Below are 17387 nucleotides of genomic sequence, written 5' to 3'. Positions count from 1 at the left end.
TAATGTTGTACTTCCCACAATCTTCAAATTTGTATCCTCTTCATTAACTCAAAAGGAAATCTTCTGAGTTAATGCATCTCGATTATCCGATATGTTTTAAAATTTGTACGGACTATATTCGCACAAATATTAAAGGCCCCCCCCCCCTCTATTATAGGTAGGAGCCGGATTAGCTCCGTTTAAAATTAAATGGTTGAGGTTCATTAACTCAAAAGATTCATTTTTGAGTTAATGCAAAAGATAGGCATTTCACAACGTTCTCCAACTAAGGGTATGCTACTGAGTTCAGAATATAAGAGAAGGAAAAGAAAGAAGACGAAAGAAAATAAGGAGGATGTTAAGTTTATTAAATTTAAATTTTCTTCAAAAAAACGTTTATTAAATTGAGAGCTAGATAATAAATTTTGGAAAAAAAAATAGATTGATTCAATTCGTTTACTTGTTGAAATTACTAATCGGAGGCATGACTAATATACACCCTTCTCTCTTTTATCTTTTCTTCTTATTTGTTCACATAATATTTTTGTTTTAAAACTCTGAAAGCTGGAGGAGCATACTCTAAAAAGTAACTAACAAAAAAAACATGAACTTGTTTACTACTAAATGGATGGATGTACCTTGTGTGCCATTTCGATCTCTATGAATGGCAAATCGTTTTTCATTTTATTTTATTTTAGTTCGCAAGTACTTGGCAAGGTGTGAAGGGGAAAAAGAAAAACATCATGAATTGCAAATTAACAAACGAATAAAAATCCTTACAAACCGTGATTTTACCATTGCTCTCACACAGATATGGTGAAATGATAAATGCAATACCATTGTGTGCTATTCTTCATACCCTATGCAGTTGAGAAGAGTCTTCATGATTGTCATCTTTATATTATTGAGAGAGCGATGCAATCGAATCTTTAGAGACAAATTTTGTCATATTTTTCAGTTGGTTGGTCAAGTGGTACAAGAAATGTAATTTTTATTTTATCTTTGCTCAATACTCATTGAGCAATTTCTTGCTTTTTGACTCTTTTGATTGTATCTTATATTTAATTTATCAATAAAATATAAGATTAGGGCTTGACCCCTATCTTATTTTCAAAAAAAAAAAAACGGATAAAAATCATAAAATAGAAGAAAAAAAAAAGAAAAGATTGGAGGAAATTAAAAGGTTAATTAGTAAATTTGCCTCATCTGCTACCAGTTTTTAGCTAATTATTGTGAATCCAGCCTACAAACTTTTTGGGGATAAAAAAAGTAGAAAGACAAATCGATTTTCAAGCGTCAAACTCAATTCGGTTAAAAACATACATCATACAAAATAAAATTAATTCTACATGCTAACATGGGCCTGTATGTAATACATGGGCTTTTATTAGAAAGCCCAACCTATTAGTCGTCTTAAATGTCCTACATCTCATTAATTGGTTTTAAACAACTGTGCAGTAGGCCTACAAAAGCAAACTCCATCTGTACTGCAAAACCAGATGCTCATTAAAAAAAAAAAAAAAAAAAAAAAAAAAAAAAAAAAAACTGAGGATCATATTTGTTTCAGTCAACTCCAATTCATGTTGTCTTAATATATTTATTATTGAAGGTTTTTTGCCAACAGAAATTATCGTCAAACAAATCAAAATATGGCTGCATGACTCCCAAGTCATGTTGTCAGATTAATTACTGAAAAAAATTATGTCTCTAGTTAAATGGATAAGATGTTTTGATAGGGTAATGTCAGTATCAGTAAACTAGAGCTTTGTATATATTCTTTACAACGCTTTGTTAGGAAAAGAAGGAAAAAAAATCCCAAAAACGAGTCATCTTTTCCTTTTTCTTTTTTCTTATGTTATTTATTTGCCTACTACCTTCTCTTATGTACAACAACTCATACTTGACAAGGAAAACTCAACACAAGTCATCCTATGTCACATGCCGATAGAGCCCAAGCTTAACTGGTACACCTATAGCCTGAATCCAAGAACTGCCATGAAGAAAATAAGAAATCTCCCAACCGTGTACCGCTTCGCCTCCTTAGGGCTGATAGCATGAAAACCAGGCCATTTCACCCGCTTTGATAAATTGGAACCGCCGCCAATATTTCCATACTCGTCATAATAAAGAGTAGACTGTTTCTCATCCTCACCCTCCTAAGGTGTGTACCCTTCCGGGTGCACGATTGCCCCGATATGCGATTCCATAATGACTAGCCTTGAAAATTTCTTCCATGGCTGGCCTAGATAGTTGTTCCAGCTGTAACTGGTATTGTCTGAATGAAGGCTTGGGTCAGGAAGGATTTTACACCTGTGAATTACAAACCCTGTTGTTTGCTGGCCATCGGACCTTGCTTGAGCTGCTAAAATGGTGGATTGCGAGAGAAGAGGGTGACGAATTAAGAAGATGCATTGCTGGAAAACAGCAGCAGCATCTCCAAAAACTAAATGGATGGTGCCTTTGATCACGCAGTAACGGTAGAACTGGCGATAGGCCTGATCATGGAGTGTGCCTTGATAACCTTCCATGAAGCATGATAGAAAGATGGTTTTGTCGGCCATCACGCGCAATGCCGCTGCTTGGTTCTTTTCGGGGCCAGCCGTGTTGTGAAATCTGAGACCGATGCCGATGAAGCCATCACCAGATACAGCTATGAAAAGGAAATTCATTGGTGAAACAAATAAAGTGATCGAGGTTGACCATTTCCTCGCAAATCGAGCTAAACTTATTCCTGTAGTATCAGTTGAGTTGATACTAGTTTAAGAAGAACAAAAATTATATATTACTTACATACAGTTGCGGTCAACCACATCCTGGTGCCATCTACGGTGTTCTTGCTACCAGTAATGATAGTTAATTTTAGAGGATCCATCGCCATACATTGTCACATTTACCATCCTCTTTTGCACATTTACTGTCTCCTCATACACTCCTTCCTTCACATATATCACGTACCTTTAAGAGATCGATGTGGGAAAAACACAATCAGAACCTCCAAACTTGTTAATTTACTTGACAATCATATAAAAAGTTAATCATCGTAAACAATTCGAGCTTTATATATATATATATATATATATATACATACATACATACATACATACATATGTGCTTGATTTTCTTAGGGAAAATTACACAGTCCAAATTCTCAAAACTGAGTTTCACATGATAGATGCATTCCCAATCAATAGGATCACTTAATTTGATCAAATTACCAGAATTGCTGGTACGAATATGTGATATATAGAACAGGCATGGAGAAGAATACATATACTCACCTTCCATTATATTTCTCCGGTATTGCAGCCAATGCAGCTGATATTGTTGTGAAATTCCCAGTTCCATCCTGTGCAACTGTGACATTAGGCCTAAGTTTGCTCTCATAATCCCCTAGAATGCTCCTCCTCTCTGATTCCGATAACGTCAAGCACAAAGATTGAGTTAAACTTTACTTTCTGGTGTGTTTGAATTGCTACATAGTTATATTTCCTCTCTCTCTCTCTTCTTGCAGGTTGTGGGGGTTACTAAGTGTATTTTGAGAATAGAAAAGGTACATGCTAAAAAGAAAAGAATATAAAAAGTGGTATTAGAGGGTGGTGGAGGTGGAGGAGGAGGAGGAGGCTGAGAAAGAGCTAGACGAGGTGGTAGCTGGAGAAGGCGAAGGGGAGAGGAGCAGAGAGACTACCATAATCTCATCATGATTTGTTATTAGAACAGTGAGACCTATTTGCTGAAGGAGCATGATCAGAACAGTGTGATCTAAACAGTGTTAAATAATGAAAATTCATTGAAAAAATGTAATTAATTGCATAATGTATTACAATTAAAAAAAGCACACACAAAAAGAGAGACATTTCTTTTATGAAAGTCCGTAAGCAAGCAAGAGACATTTGATCCTTTTCAGGCATCATAAAAATAAGGCAAAGACTTCTATGGACATAAGGACCTATTTGTAAAATGAACATATTTTTATTTTGAAAGTTCAAACAGTCGATCCGAACCGTTCATCTTGTTCTCCATATTAATATGTGCTTGGAGACCAAATTTTACATTTTTATGAATTTTTTTACTATTTATTAAGATGGGTACAAAATTCAATGGTCTGAATTTGATATTTTTTGTATACATCTTAATAAATAGTAAACAAATTCAGAAAAATTTAAAATTTGGTCTCCAAGCAAATATTAATATTCAGAACAAGATGAACGGTTCGGATCGACTGTTTGAACTTTACAAATAAAAATATGTTCATTTTACAAATAGGTCCTTATGTCCATAGAAGCATCACTCAAAATTGGTTTTGTTTCCACAACAAAACCGTTGCCTCTACAACAATACGGTTTGTGACCTAGCTATGTTCTATTTATTTTTCATACGCTACGGAAAACCATCTTTGTCCGAACAGAACTAAAAATATCCCCAAAACATATGACAAATATAACACATGCGTCTCCTCCTGTACTAAAAATTTCATATAACCAAATTTTGCTGTATCTTTCAAATATAAAGATAGATATTTAACATTAATAATGACAAATTAAGAGATGGACATGGCCCGCGGCGTTGTCTTTTCAAGGTTTAATTTTTGAAAGTGCTGAAACAGTTGTCAACAACTATTTCAAACTTTAACATCCGAAAGTTTTACGATTGAAAAGCACCTTGTCTGACATTACGTCACAAAAATGCACCACCTTGAATTTACGAAGCTGAAATTTAATTTTATTATTTTCAATAAACAATTAGCACTATTTTGATTTTGCCGTCAATATGTCAAGGAATCCGGAAAGATATTTGTTGTTTTCACCCTAAAGTCCCTCGGAAGTTTTATTAATTAGATTATTACATCAACAACAAAGTAGACACTTTTCGTGAGAGAAAAAAATGCATTTATGACAGAACTCCGTCGCGAAAAGTACCGTTGCAAATAGAAAAAACACGTTTATGACGGTATTCCGTCACGAAAAATCACTTTTTATCTTCGCGAAAAGTGCCTGTCTTTTGTAGCTGTACAGCTGTTTGCTATTTACATGTTCAATAGTCATATGGATGTGGCGTTTGGGTTAGCCGCAAATCTAATATTTTGTTCGAATAATAGAATAGCCGCTAATTCAAAAGAGATAGAGCATTTGAAATTGTGTTCAAACACAAAATAGGGTTCTAAATTAGTGTTATTCCCGAGTTCACATTATTGTTCACCCATGCAAATGTTATGATAATAATTTTTGCGTAAATTCAACTTAATTATGTGTACATTTAATTCTTATGAGACACGTATTTTAAAAAAAACTATTGTTTGAACCAACAAATTAAAATTGTACATGTGCTCAATTATTTAGATAGAGCATGCATTAAATATGAATCAATTCGAAAGACATCCATCAAATAATTAAAACAATATTAATGGTGAACTTTCAATGGTTTTATGAAGTAATTCCGGGTAGAATTGGGGTGTTTTTTTATGTTCATCAAGTGTTTTGGTGAGCTTGACTTCAAAGTATATAAATAGATATTAAATGAAGATCGAATTTAAGCTGTTAAAAATGATCTAATTCACGAGTCATTGATTTTCTTTCCAAACTATATGTTTCATGCCAAAATTTTTAAATATACCATTATACAAAAAAAAAAAACCAAACCACCACTTTTTCTCAAAATTTCGAATTTTGACATGGCCGCATTCCCAAAATGCGGCCACCTTTTTTTTTTTTTTTTTTTTTTTTTGCTTTTTTCTCTTCTTCGTGCAGTTCAATTTGAACGGAAAAAAAAAAGGGGTGGCCGCATCCCCTAGATGCGGCCCAAAAAGAGGTGGCCGCACCTAGGGGATGCGGCCATGTCAAAAATCGAAATTTTCAGAAGTTGTGGTTGTTTGGTTTATTTTTTTTGAAAGTATGGTATATTTAAAAATTTCGGTGTTTCATGTAAAGAAAATCAGTTTACTCTATTTCTAGTTTAGATTTATTGAGTTATAATAAAAAAATAAAAATCAAACTGGACACCATCATTCAACAAGAATACAAAATTAGTTTGCTTCGTATAGAGAGAATCAGTTTATACTCAAATTCTAGTTCAAATTTATTGAGTTATAAAAAAGAAATACAATCAAACTAGACTCTGTAGTTTAACAAGAGTGCAAATTTAATACGTTTCATGTAAAGAGAATAATCTGTTTTTACTTAAATTCTAGTTTAGATTTATTGAAATATCCAAAAAAATACAAATCAAGCTAGGCTCTGTAATTTAACAAAAGTCCAATATGTCGATTCGAATCGAATCGCTCAATATGATGTCAATACTAACATATGCATAGAATAAAATTTTATAATTTTTGAAATTTTTTTACTATTTTTTTAGATAGGCAGAAAATCACTATTTTTGAACGGTCCAGATACAGTGATTTTGTACCTATCTTAAAAAATAGTAAAAAAATTGCAAAAATTATAAAATTTTATTCCAAGCATATGTTAGTATGGACATCATATTGAGCAGTTCGGACCGACAGTTTGGACTTTGAAAACGAAGATATACAATATGAGATATGATGAGATATTGAAGACATGAGGTAAATTCTAGTGTAGATATACATATTGATTTTCCCAAAAAGATACAAAAAAAATTATGCACCTTAATTTAACAAGAGTGTAAACTTATTATGTTTATGTAAAGAAATTATGTTTTACTCAAATTCTAGTTTAGATTTATTGAGTTAATTACAAAAAAAAAAAAAATCAAAGTAGACCCCATAATTTAACAAGAGTGTAAAATTAATATATATGTTTCATGTAAAGAAAAACATTTTAGATTCATTGAGTTACCAAAAAAAAAATACAAATCAAAGTAGACACCGTAATTTAACAAGAGAAAAAATTAGCACGCTTCATGTAAATTTTAGCTAGCTACTAATCATAAATGAAACATTTTCTTTATTTATCACCAATACAACTTTAATGTGCCTACGGGCTCATTTGCAAAAAAAAAAAAAAAAAAAAATGCAACTTCACAAGGGAAAAGTTAATGTTTATATGTTTTGTGTTAATTATGAGATGAGGGTCAAAATCTGTTAATAATTGTTAATGTCAAACTTATAATTTTATATGGAAAGTATTTAATACAAATGGACGTGGTTCTTAATTGGTTGTAATTATTATTATCCGACATGAGAATTGATTATATAATTGGTGTCAATTTTACAAATATTTTGGGCCAATACAACCACACAAACTGTCTATTATCTCGCTCTTTCCCGAATAATCAACTTGGATCAAATTAAATCAAATAATACAAGGACTTGCACTGTATAACTATGTTTTTGGCAATATTTGCTGATGATGACACCATAGAAAACGGCATATCTTGAGCAGATGTACCCAATTTCCTTTCTTTCAGGGTCAAGAGAAGATAACCTATAAAGAATATAAATACATATCGTTCCAATTGGATTTACCAACGAAGAAAATGATATTCCCACCTATGATCTTCATTCATATTTGGAATTGGATTTTGTCCAATATATTTTGGACAAATTTTATCCACAATCGATTCCAAACCATTCGATCTGCATTGAGATTTGAGATTTGTGTGAACAATTTAGAACCTAATAAACTTAAACTGTTTTATGATTCTAAACTGTTTGTATAAATTGTAGCACTAATCGGACGATTTTGTGTTGAGATTCGTGCAAAAATTTAAAACTTAATAAATTTAAAAGACTTCTTGAATCTAAACTGTTAGTGTAAAATTTAGTACCAATCGGATGGTTTAGATCCAGCTTTAAATATTATTTATCCAAAATCTTTTGCACCAAAACCCTACCCCTGTTATTTTTTTTTAAATATATATATTTAGGTGACCAAAACCAAGATAAGCTTTAATCATGATTCAAGGGTTAAGACTTAAGATGGCGCTACAAATATCACAAGCCAAGTCACCTTCAGTCAAAGTGTGGGGACACTTTAAGACCTGTTGCTTCTCCCTTTTATCTCCTCATCATATCTAATTCCTTATCTCTCATTTAAACTTTTTTATCCATCACTCTCCAAGTGGAAGAAGAAAATAAATCATGGTGCTGTTGTGTTTTGAATTTTGATCCTGAATTACAAAAGAAATTGTTTTGATGGAGATAAAGGGATTTAGTAGTATTTAGCATATGTGGGCATATGTTTCTGAATAAAAAAAGAATTACAATATTTATATTGAATCATAGCTTAGCATTAGCTTAGCAATAGCGCACTTTTATCATATAGCTTAGCGTTAAAAGTCCAAAAACATTAGAGCGCCGCTATTGCGTTGCTATAGTGCGCAATTTAGAACACTGAAAAATACTAATTCGTTGTGAACTTTGAAGGGCCACAAAAATAAAATAAAATCCTCAAACAGTTCATTTGAACAGGGCATGTGATTAAATAAACTCCGAGGTTTAAAATCTATAATTGTATTCTCTCAATAAAATCTGTAACAGTGCCATCACATGTTCAGGACATGTACTGATATCAATGATTTTATGGACTTGAATAAATAAGATCAGAAATTAAGAAGAAAAAACAAGTTTGAGATGACGACTGAAGATGATGTTGTGCTAATCCTAATCCTTCCAAGTTTTAATCTGAGAAGCAAAATCAAAACTTTCCCCTTCATATAGAAAAGAAAAGAATCTCCAAATTGCAATCCTCGCCCCCAAACTGTGACAAATTGCAATGTACTCTGAAACTGACAGTTTTGGAAGGTTATCTTCTTCAAACCTACATCCATCCAGTCATCAACATGACATCGACCGTTTAATATTTTATATTCACACGTGTCGCCATCTTAACACAGACAGTGACCCATTGGATCTGAACCGTTCGTCTGCTTTGAATTTCGTTCAATAAAACATTTCAGTCAAGATAAACGGTGGAGATGTTTTATTTTGGTCAGCAAATTGTTGATTAATTGTATTTCCAACAGTTAAGCTGAGCCTGAGGGGGTTTGGTTTTTGCTGTTTGGAGCAGTTTTCAAGTTATGTGGATTTGGTGACTTCTCCATGATTTAATTCCAAATAGGTTTTCTGTTGTATTAAATTAAATAAAGTTTATGTCAACGTCAATTTCTGCTACACCTTGTTTGGAGAGTCAGGGAAGGATATAAATTATATCAGAGGTGAAGGTTTAACATTGTATTATTATAATTAATATAATTAATTTTTTTTTCAAAGTATAACAGATAGAAATAAATTTTATTGTAAATATTTTAAGAAAAAAATGATACAAATGGTCTACTCCTATATTTTACTTTTTAAGTTTCTTTATCACAAACCTCCAACAGCTACTGATTTCTTGTTAACTTTCTAAATTTTAATTAATCAAATAAGAAATAAGACGGAAAGAAAAAATTTTAATTATTTTTTCTCATTAATCATTTAAATATAAATTTTTTTTAATATGTTAATCTTTTTTTTATTTCATTTCATTCCCTTCTATTTTTCACCTCTATTCCCTTTCTCTGCTCTCCATCCAAACAAGGTATTATCACATAATCAAATTCTATACCAGTATTTTGAAATAAATATTAAGCACTCTATTAAGATGATTTCTGTTTTCCCAAACATCGTGCCTTATTCTTATTTATAAAAGAATAATTCTAACGTACATTCAAGTTTTATGATATATCAAATTCTTATGATGTATATATTTAATAAATATTATTTAAATTAAAAATTAAAATTATAGATGGGTCGCAATTATTTAGATGAGATAGACTACCATGTTTTGTAAATTAAATTGAGTGTTTTAATTTGCGCTCATATCTCTAGTTTTTAAGTTCAAATAGCCTCCGAACTTCTCAACATGTTATTCATATTGAAATGTACTTGGAGACCAAATTTTATATTTTTTTTTGAAAATTTATTACTATTTTTTTTAGAATTTTTCAAAATCAGTGTTTTTCATTAAAAAAAAATTCAGAAAATTAACTTATTTTTTAATAAAAAAACACTTATTTTGAAAAATTCTAAAAAAAAAGTAAATTTTTTTCAAAAAATGTAAAATTTGGTCTCCAAACACATTTCAATATGAAGAACATGTTGAGAAGTTCGGAGACTATTTGAAAAAACTAGAGATATCAGCGCAAATTAAAACACCCACTTTAATTTGCAAATCATGGTAGCATATCTCTATTTAGATAGAGTGTGTAGCAAATTTGAGTCGATTTGAAATTTGATTGATCATTGATCATAAAGTCATTAAAACTTCATTGTTAATTTTTTTAATTATTTGATGAAAAATAAACATCTTTTAAATCAATCCAAATTAGTTGCACTCCCTAACTCTATAATTTTATTTTCTAAATTTGAATAATGTTTGTTTTATCTAAATACATTAGAATTACCATTGTAGAAATATCATGGTTTCTTTTTCCGTATATACAGAGGCCAACAAATTATATTTATTTGCTTTTCATTTTTTTGTGGTACTTTTTTTTGTTGGATTTTTTTTTCCGGGTCCTACATACAGAAGCCAGCAAATTTTATTTATTTGTGATACTTTTTCTTTCCATTGTTTGCCATAAAAAAAGATTGAAAGGCTGGTCGACTATAGGGGTGTCAATGGGTACGATACGGGTAGGGTTGAAACATTTTCATATCCATACCCACTAAGAATAATCTTACTCACACCCTACCCTTACTCATTAAGATTTGATCTTATCCTACCCCACCCTTACCCATTAAAATTATCGGGTAACGAAACAGTAGCGGGTGAATAACGGATAATACGACTATAATAATTAGTTTTATTATATTTTACAAATAGAACATCAAAATTCATTTATTTCGCACATATACAATGATATTACTAATGAAAAAATAAAAATAAAAATAATTGTACAATCAATTTCAACTAAATTAGATTTTTTTATAAAACAAGAAAATTCAAAAACAAAAATATATCTTTCGAAAAAATTAATTATTTAATTAAAGAACAAAACATACAAATAAAAATAATATGTTTAATATTTTTCTTACAACAAAAATAATATACTAAATAATAAAAGTACTTACTAATTATTGCTCAAATATTATCATATTATTATATTTTATATAATTACTCTATAGAGTAATGGATACGAAATAGCTTTTACCCGTACCCTTATCCATTTAGCTAATGAAAAAAAATCCTTACCCATACCCATACGGCATATCCAATAAGCTAACGGAAAAAATTCCTTACCCATATCCGTCTTATCGAATACGGTACGGATCGGGTAAACAGCTAAACGGGTATCATTGACACCCCTATCGACTACAACCGCCTTTTTTCTAACCTTAATACGAGAATATGTCCAGCATCTGTCAGTTCTTTCAAAAAAAAAAAAAATTATGAGAATATGTCAACGGTCAAAGAAATGGGAAAGAAAGAGAATCTCAATTCACTTTCTTCCTTCCTAGGAATAGGAATATAGGATTAAGTCATACTTGCAAATAAAACATACTAAGCAAAAATACAAATAGATTTACAATTGTTCTTTATAGACCCTTGAAACTCAAATGTTCAGTAACCTCGCCTCTGTACATGTTTCTATCTGATAAAAAAATACAAATAGCAAAAATAAAACAAACAAATTTACCCCACTACAGAAAAAAAATAAACAACTAAATCGTGTGAAAAATTACAAAAAATAAAATAAAAAATGAATAAAAGAAAAACAGAAAAATATTTTACTCATGAGCTTGCGGTGCCTACCGGGCTACTAGACTCGGCCGCGGCCGATGCTCCGAGCCCTAATTCGATATCATCACCTCCAGTTCTAGGATTACAAGAATTTCCAATCATAATTCCCCTGCTTCCCCTCATTAGAAGCCTACTAAATGAACGAACCCTTGTTGGGGTAAGCGATTTCGTCTCATCCACTGATGGCGATGCCGGTGATGTAATCACCGGATTCTCGGCCGGCTGTCTTGGGATTTCCACGATGGAAATTTCTTCCGGTCTTGGCAATCGTGGTGCGACCCCGCTTCTAATTTGGTCTTGTGAACCCCAAAAGAGAACGTTTGTGGGAAAATTCGGTACCGACTCAGCCGTGTCAGCACTATTTACCATGCTGGCATAATCCGGTCGGGATGGCACCACATCATCGACCACGGGGCATCGGCATAACGGACATGTAGAGTGGGAAAAGAACCACATGTCTATGCAATCCAAATGAAATCCATGATTGCACTTGGGTAGAATTCTTGCCTTCTCTCCATTGCAAACCTCCGACAAACACACCGCGCAATCAATTCCTCTGTTTTCAAAATCTTCAGGTTTGAAAACTATGAAGGGGAGCGATTCTATAGACTTAGGGTCAAGGCCACATGGCAGCGCTGTTGCTTCAACACTTCTCACTGGTTCGACCGAAGGGAAAATAAGTCGGGCCCTGACCCGGCCGAAAATTGGTATTGCGCCTGGGTACCGTCTCGCATAGAGGTATATAAATACCAACAAGACAAATAGTATGAAGATTAATATTAAAACTCCAACCATTAATTCAGCTACTTTCGCGACTGACGACACCGTTTGGATTGAGGTCGACATGATTGATAGTTGTTCTCTTTTCCGAGCTTATGATTTAGGAGGTGAAATTGGGTATTTGTGTTTTTTTTTCTTCTTTGGGATTGTTGGTTTTGGTAGTTTATTTAGGTTTGAAAGAAGGAGAGAGAAGCTGATAAGTATTTAAACAGAGGATTGGAATTGGGGAAGAGAGAGCATAGTGGGCAAAGGGGGTTGAGCGACTTGAGAGTGAGAGATCGTGACGGTTAATAGGGTATGTATGTTCATAGACCCGGAGCATGAACCGGACTACTAACTATGTTAAATTACTAACCATATTATCGTTGCAACTTTTAAAATTTACAATTCATGATTTTATAATATAATGAAAAAAAAATATCTTCAATGGAAGAATTTTTAACCTCATATTTTTCTATTGGATGGATTTTACAAGATTGAATGATCATGAGGCAATCGTAATAAACTTGCTTCTTCATCTTTCAGTGAAAACATTAGAAGCTGCATTTGATTTCAACAAATATCATTCACAACCTTTTATGCTCAGAGAGATAAGAAAAAGTATAATAATATTATTCACAATATTTTATGCTCAGAGAGATAAGAAAGAGTATAGTAATATCATTCACAATCTTTTATGCTCAAAGAGATAAGAAAGAGTATAATAATAAAATAAAATAAAATAAATAGTACAAGTTACCATATTAATTGCTCAAAACTCAGAGACTGGAGACGGCCAGATTTTTCTCCGTTTGGTAAAAAAAAATACTACTTTTTGTGTGGCTTATGTCTGGGTTAAATATATTTACAGAGCGGGCTTTACTTCATGCAGCGCATTAACACTAGAGTCGAAACAGGGTTGTACATGGCTTAAGTATTGGATGGATTTTACAAGATTGGGTTCTATTAGATTCTTGAATAATTATTTCTGTACCTTCGCTATAGTACCCGCACCCGCACAGTACCCGCGCTACAGTAACTGCATTTAGAGAAATAATGTATTATGGTCCCAACTAATTATATTGTGTCCACTAATTATTATTCTAAAAAGATATTATATAGTCTTAACTAATTATTATTCTAAAATTCCAGCAGCACCCTTTCAAAGCCTCGGCACTAATTCTGCGTCAACATTTCTCTAACAAAAATAGTTGACCTCATAAAAATAAATATTTCAGTGCATAGATATAAATACTTTCAATACTTAGATATTAATACTTTCAGTGTCATATGTAAAAAGAGAAGGGATCAAATTACAATATTATGGCAGTTTAGGTCTCCACAAGCAGTTATGTAAAAATTACGACGTTGTTTACTATATAGATATAAATACTTGTGTTCTTTGAACTATATACTTCAAGATTTGACTATTAATATTAAAAAAAAGTTATGGATCTAGAACGGTTGCGGTCCCCACAAGCAATTATGGTAGTTTAAATGCGGGTACGACATCAGAAATTTCAAAAAAAAGTGCGGGTACGATTATTTAAAAATAATTAATTTATCATTTACATTGTTTACTATATAGATATAAATACTTGTGTTCTTTAAACTATATACTTCAAGATTTGACTATTAATATTTTAAAATAAAGTTACAGATCTGGAACAGTTGCGGTCCTCACAAGCAATTATGACAGTTTAGGTGCGGGTACGATTATTTAAAAATAATTAATTTATCATTTACATTGTTTACTATATAGATATAAATACTTGTGTTCTTTGGACTACATACTTCAAGATTTGACTATTAATATTAAAAAAAAAAAGTTACAGATCTTAAGTGCAGTTATAGCAGTTTGGTCCCCACAAATAGTTATGACAGTTTAGGTGCGGATATTGTAGCGCGGGTACTCATATCAGCTTCCTAGATTCTTATGGTTTTCTTTTATTTATCTCTAGTTGGCTCAGACCCTATGACTTCCACTTTCTCTTGTTGTATGGTATGATGATATGATATGTTTTATTTTTGCCTATTAATTCTTATAAAGGACCTATCATTCTATCAAGCATCATTTGCATTCATCATTTTTTTTTCTCTTGCTCTTTTTCTAGGTTGAAAGGCGAAGTCTGAAGATATGTACCTTTTTCTTTTGTTAAATGCTTACTGAGATGTTTTTAATTTGTGGATTGTTTGTTAAATTGTTGGGGAATGTGGAAGATTGAAGATATGTAGTTTTCTCTTTTGTTAAATGATTACTGACATGTTTTTAATTTGTGGATTGTTTGTTAAATTGTTGTGGAATGTGGATTGTTTGATAAATTTATGGATTGTTTGTTAAATCGATGTAGATTGTATTAGTACAACACAACAGTCGTCAGTTCCAAACTTAAATATTCAACATTTTAACATCTTAAACGAGTTGGCTCACGAGTTACGAGCCAACTCGAGTTACTCGCGAGTTGAGTTCGAGTTAGCGAGCCAGCTCGGCTTGGTATTCCCCACTCGAGTCAAGTCGCCTCACAATCTTCTAAGTTGAATTCGAGTTAGCCATAACTCGAGCTAACTCGGCTCATTAGCAGTCCTATCTTTCACCAATCAAGATCTAATGTGAAATTACACAAACATAAATTACATTAGCTCATAAGTTTCTGGCTCTTATTTTTTACTTTTACCAAAAATGTTTTTCTTTCCATATTTAACCCGTATCTTAATTGACTCTCTTTTACATTATATTATGAGTGAGTCTATGATACTATGCATATTACGATTTGGTACCGTGTTACAGCTCTATATTCGAGTTTTCAAATTCTAACGGTCGATCCGAACTGTTCATCTTGTTCTCCATATTAATATATGTTTGGAGACCAAATTTTACATTTTTTGAAATTTTTTTTACTATTTTTTTAGATTTATTGAAAATCACTGTTTTTGGATGGTCCAGAATTTTCAGATCAAGTGATTTTCTAAATATCTAAAAAAATAGTAAAAAAATTTCAAAAAAATGTAAAATTTGGTCTCCAAACACATATTAATATGGATAACAAGATGAACGGTTCGGATCGACCGTTAGGATTTGAAAACTCGAATATAGAGCCGTAGCACGGTAACAACCCGTGATATGCATAGTACCATAGACTCACTCTTATATTATTCCTATTCCTTTTTTCTCTTTTTATTTTATTGTGCTATGCTCAAATATATTGAACGAAATAACTTTTGTAATCAATAAGTTACACTCTTTTATAACTCTTTTAATATGTTTGTGGCTTAGAGTCTTAGACTCTTATTTTACAAAAAAAAAAAGAATAAATTGAGTGGGGGTGGTGGACCAGGTGTATGAGAAAGAATATGTGAGGGGTAAAAGGGACAGGCAGGAGTGTCTAGGTGCAACAAGGAGAGCGAAATGCGATGAGGTGGAGAGATTTGGGCATCTGCGGTTGAATTTTATGGTTTTATGGATCAACAGATGAAGCTCAAGTGGCTGTGAAAAATATTCGCTGGGTCTTTCTTGGTGGTCGGCTAGCCGACTCCCCGTGACATCACAGCCGCCGCAATCGGGTCACAGATGTCGTTTTTTGACCTGAGACTCTGTTTTGGGCGTCTGGCTCCTCTCTAGTAAAATCTAATGATAATTAATTAATAGAAAGAATTACTTGGTAATGAAGGTTATTCTATGAGGCGTTGTGAATAACAAATTTATATTAATATAATTGTTGATGGGTATTAGCTCTTCAACCTTAAAAAAAAATGATGGTTATTTTAATATTTTAATAATAATTTTTTTCAACAAATAAAAAAGTTGTAAATAAAAATTAAATTTATATATAAAATTTCCTTGTTTTTATATATATATATAATAAGTATAAATTTTATTTTTAAAAATGGTTAAGATTGTTAAAAAAAAGAATTGTGAAATGATCTTTCTCATTAGATAATTTTATAGATTCAGGTAAATTAGTGTTGCAGTCAGTGAAGTAAATTTTTTTTTATTATAATATGAAGTATATATTTTTTAATTAAGTTTTAAATAAAATATAAAAATAGAAGCATATTATGAAAATCTTTTAGTTATCATCTCATAGTCACATTTGGTTTGCAAACATTAAAAATATAATATTTTTTGTATTTTTTGCCTTGTTAACGCATGAAGATGGAGTGATGTACAAGCAGAGACAAGGTTTTAGCATTTTAGGCATTCCAAGCAAAGAATAAAAAAATAACATATATGCATCTTAAATATGCACATCAGAACATTTAACATCCGAGAATATGAAATATCATAAAATATGAAATTCCATTAGCACTTTTCTAAACCTACGATATTAAAAGTTTTAACCGTGACTTGGATTATCAATCACATAATTAACAAAATATTTAATTATTTTTTTTCCATTAATCTGATCTTCTGATCACAATCACACTGATCAGAAAATGTTTAAAAAAATGCCTAAGATTTAATGTTGGCAAAAAATAGTGCAGTCATCTTTTTATGCCTAAAGCTGAGACAGACGAAAACATACATAAAACAACTTGCTACACACTTAGCTACAGAAAAAATGGGACAGAAGAACTCGCTAAAAGCATGGCTACACATCTGAGAATTCGCATCCTCTGAGATATCTCATATTTTGCGTGACTTTTTGGAAAATCTCAACCGTTGCAATAAGTTCTGAGCGAATGTCAAAGCTCAAATAATACTAGTCCCCTACCTCATCCCCGAATAGGCACCGAACACGTCAGTCACGCAAAATATGAGATATCTCAGAGAATACCGCGGATTGTTGCATCGGAGGATCACAAACACATCCAGGTTTCTCACCAAATGAAATCCATCCACATTTAAAATCTATTCGATTTTTACTGTTCATGTGAGAGAAAAAAATTCACTCGCACGAATTTTTTTTTTTTTTTTTCCCACCTGAACACTAATCAGTTCAAACATTTTGC

General features: G+C 31.9%; 1 pseudogene across 1 annotated transcript; it reads right to left on the bottom strand.

The window, feature by feature from the left end:
• Positions 1-1692: 1692 nt before the first annotated feature.
• Positions 1693-12524, bottom strand: LOC144551798 (putative pectinesterase/pectinesterase inhibitor 13; annotated as a pseudogene). Its single transcript, XR_013510873.1, has 5 exons — positions 11691-12524; positions 11507-11529; positions 3258-3425; positions 2770-2934; positions 1693-2629 (listed from the first exon to the last, which is right to left on the bottom strand). The product of XR_013510873.1 is annotated as a putative pectinesterase/pectinesterase inhibitor 13 (transcript).
• Between the last annotated feature and the right edge of the window lie 4863 nt (positions 12525-17387).

This window comes from Carex rostrata, chromosome 3, assembly GCF_964058835.1.
Source record: "Carex rostrata chromosome 3, lpCarRost1.2, whole genome shotgun sequence".
Lineage (NCBI taxonomy): Eukaryota > Viridiplantae > Streptophyta > Magnoliopsida > Poales > Cyperaceae > Carex > Carex rostrata.
This window is presented reverse-complemented; position numbering and strand designations above follow the sequence as displayed.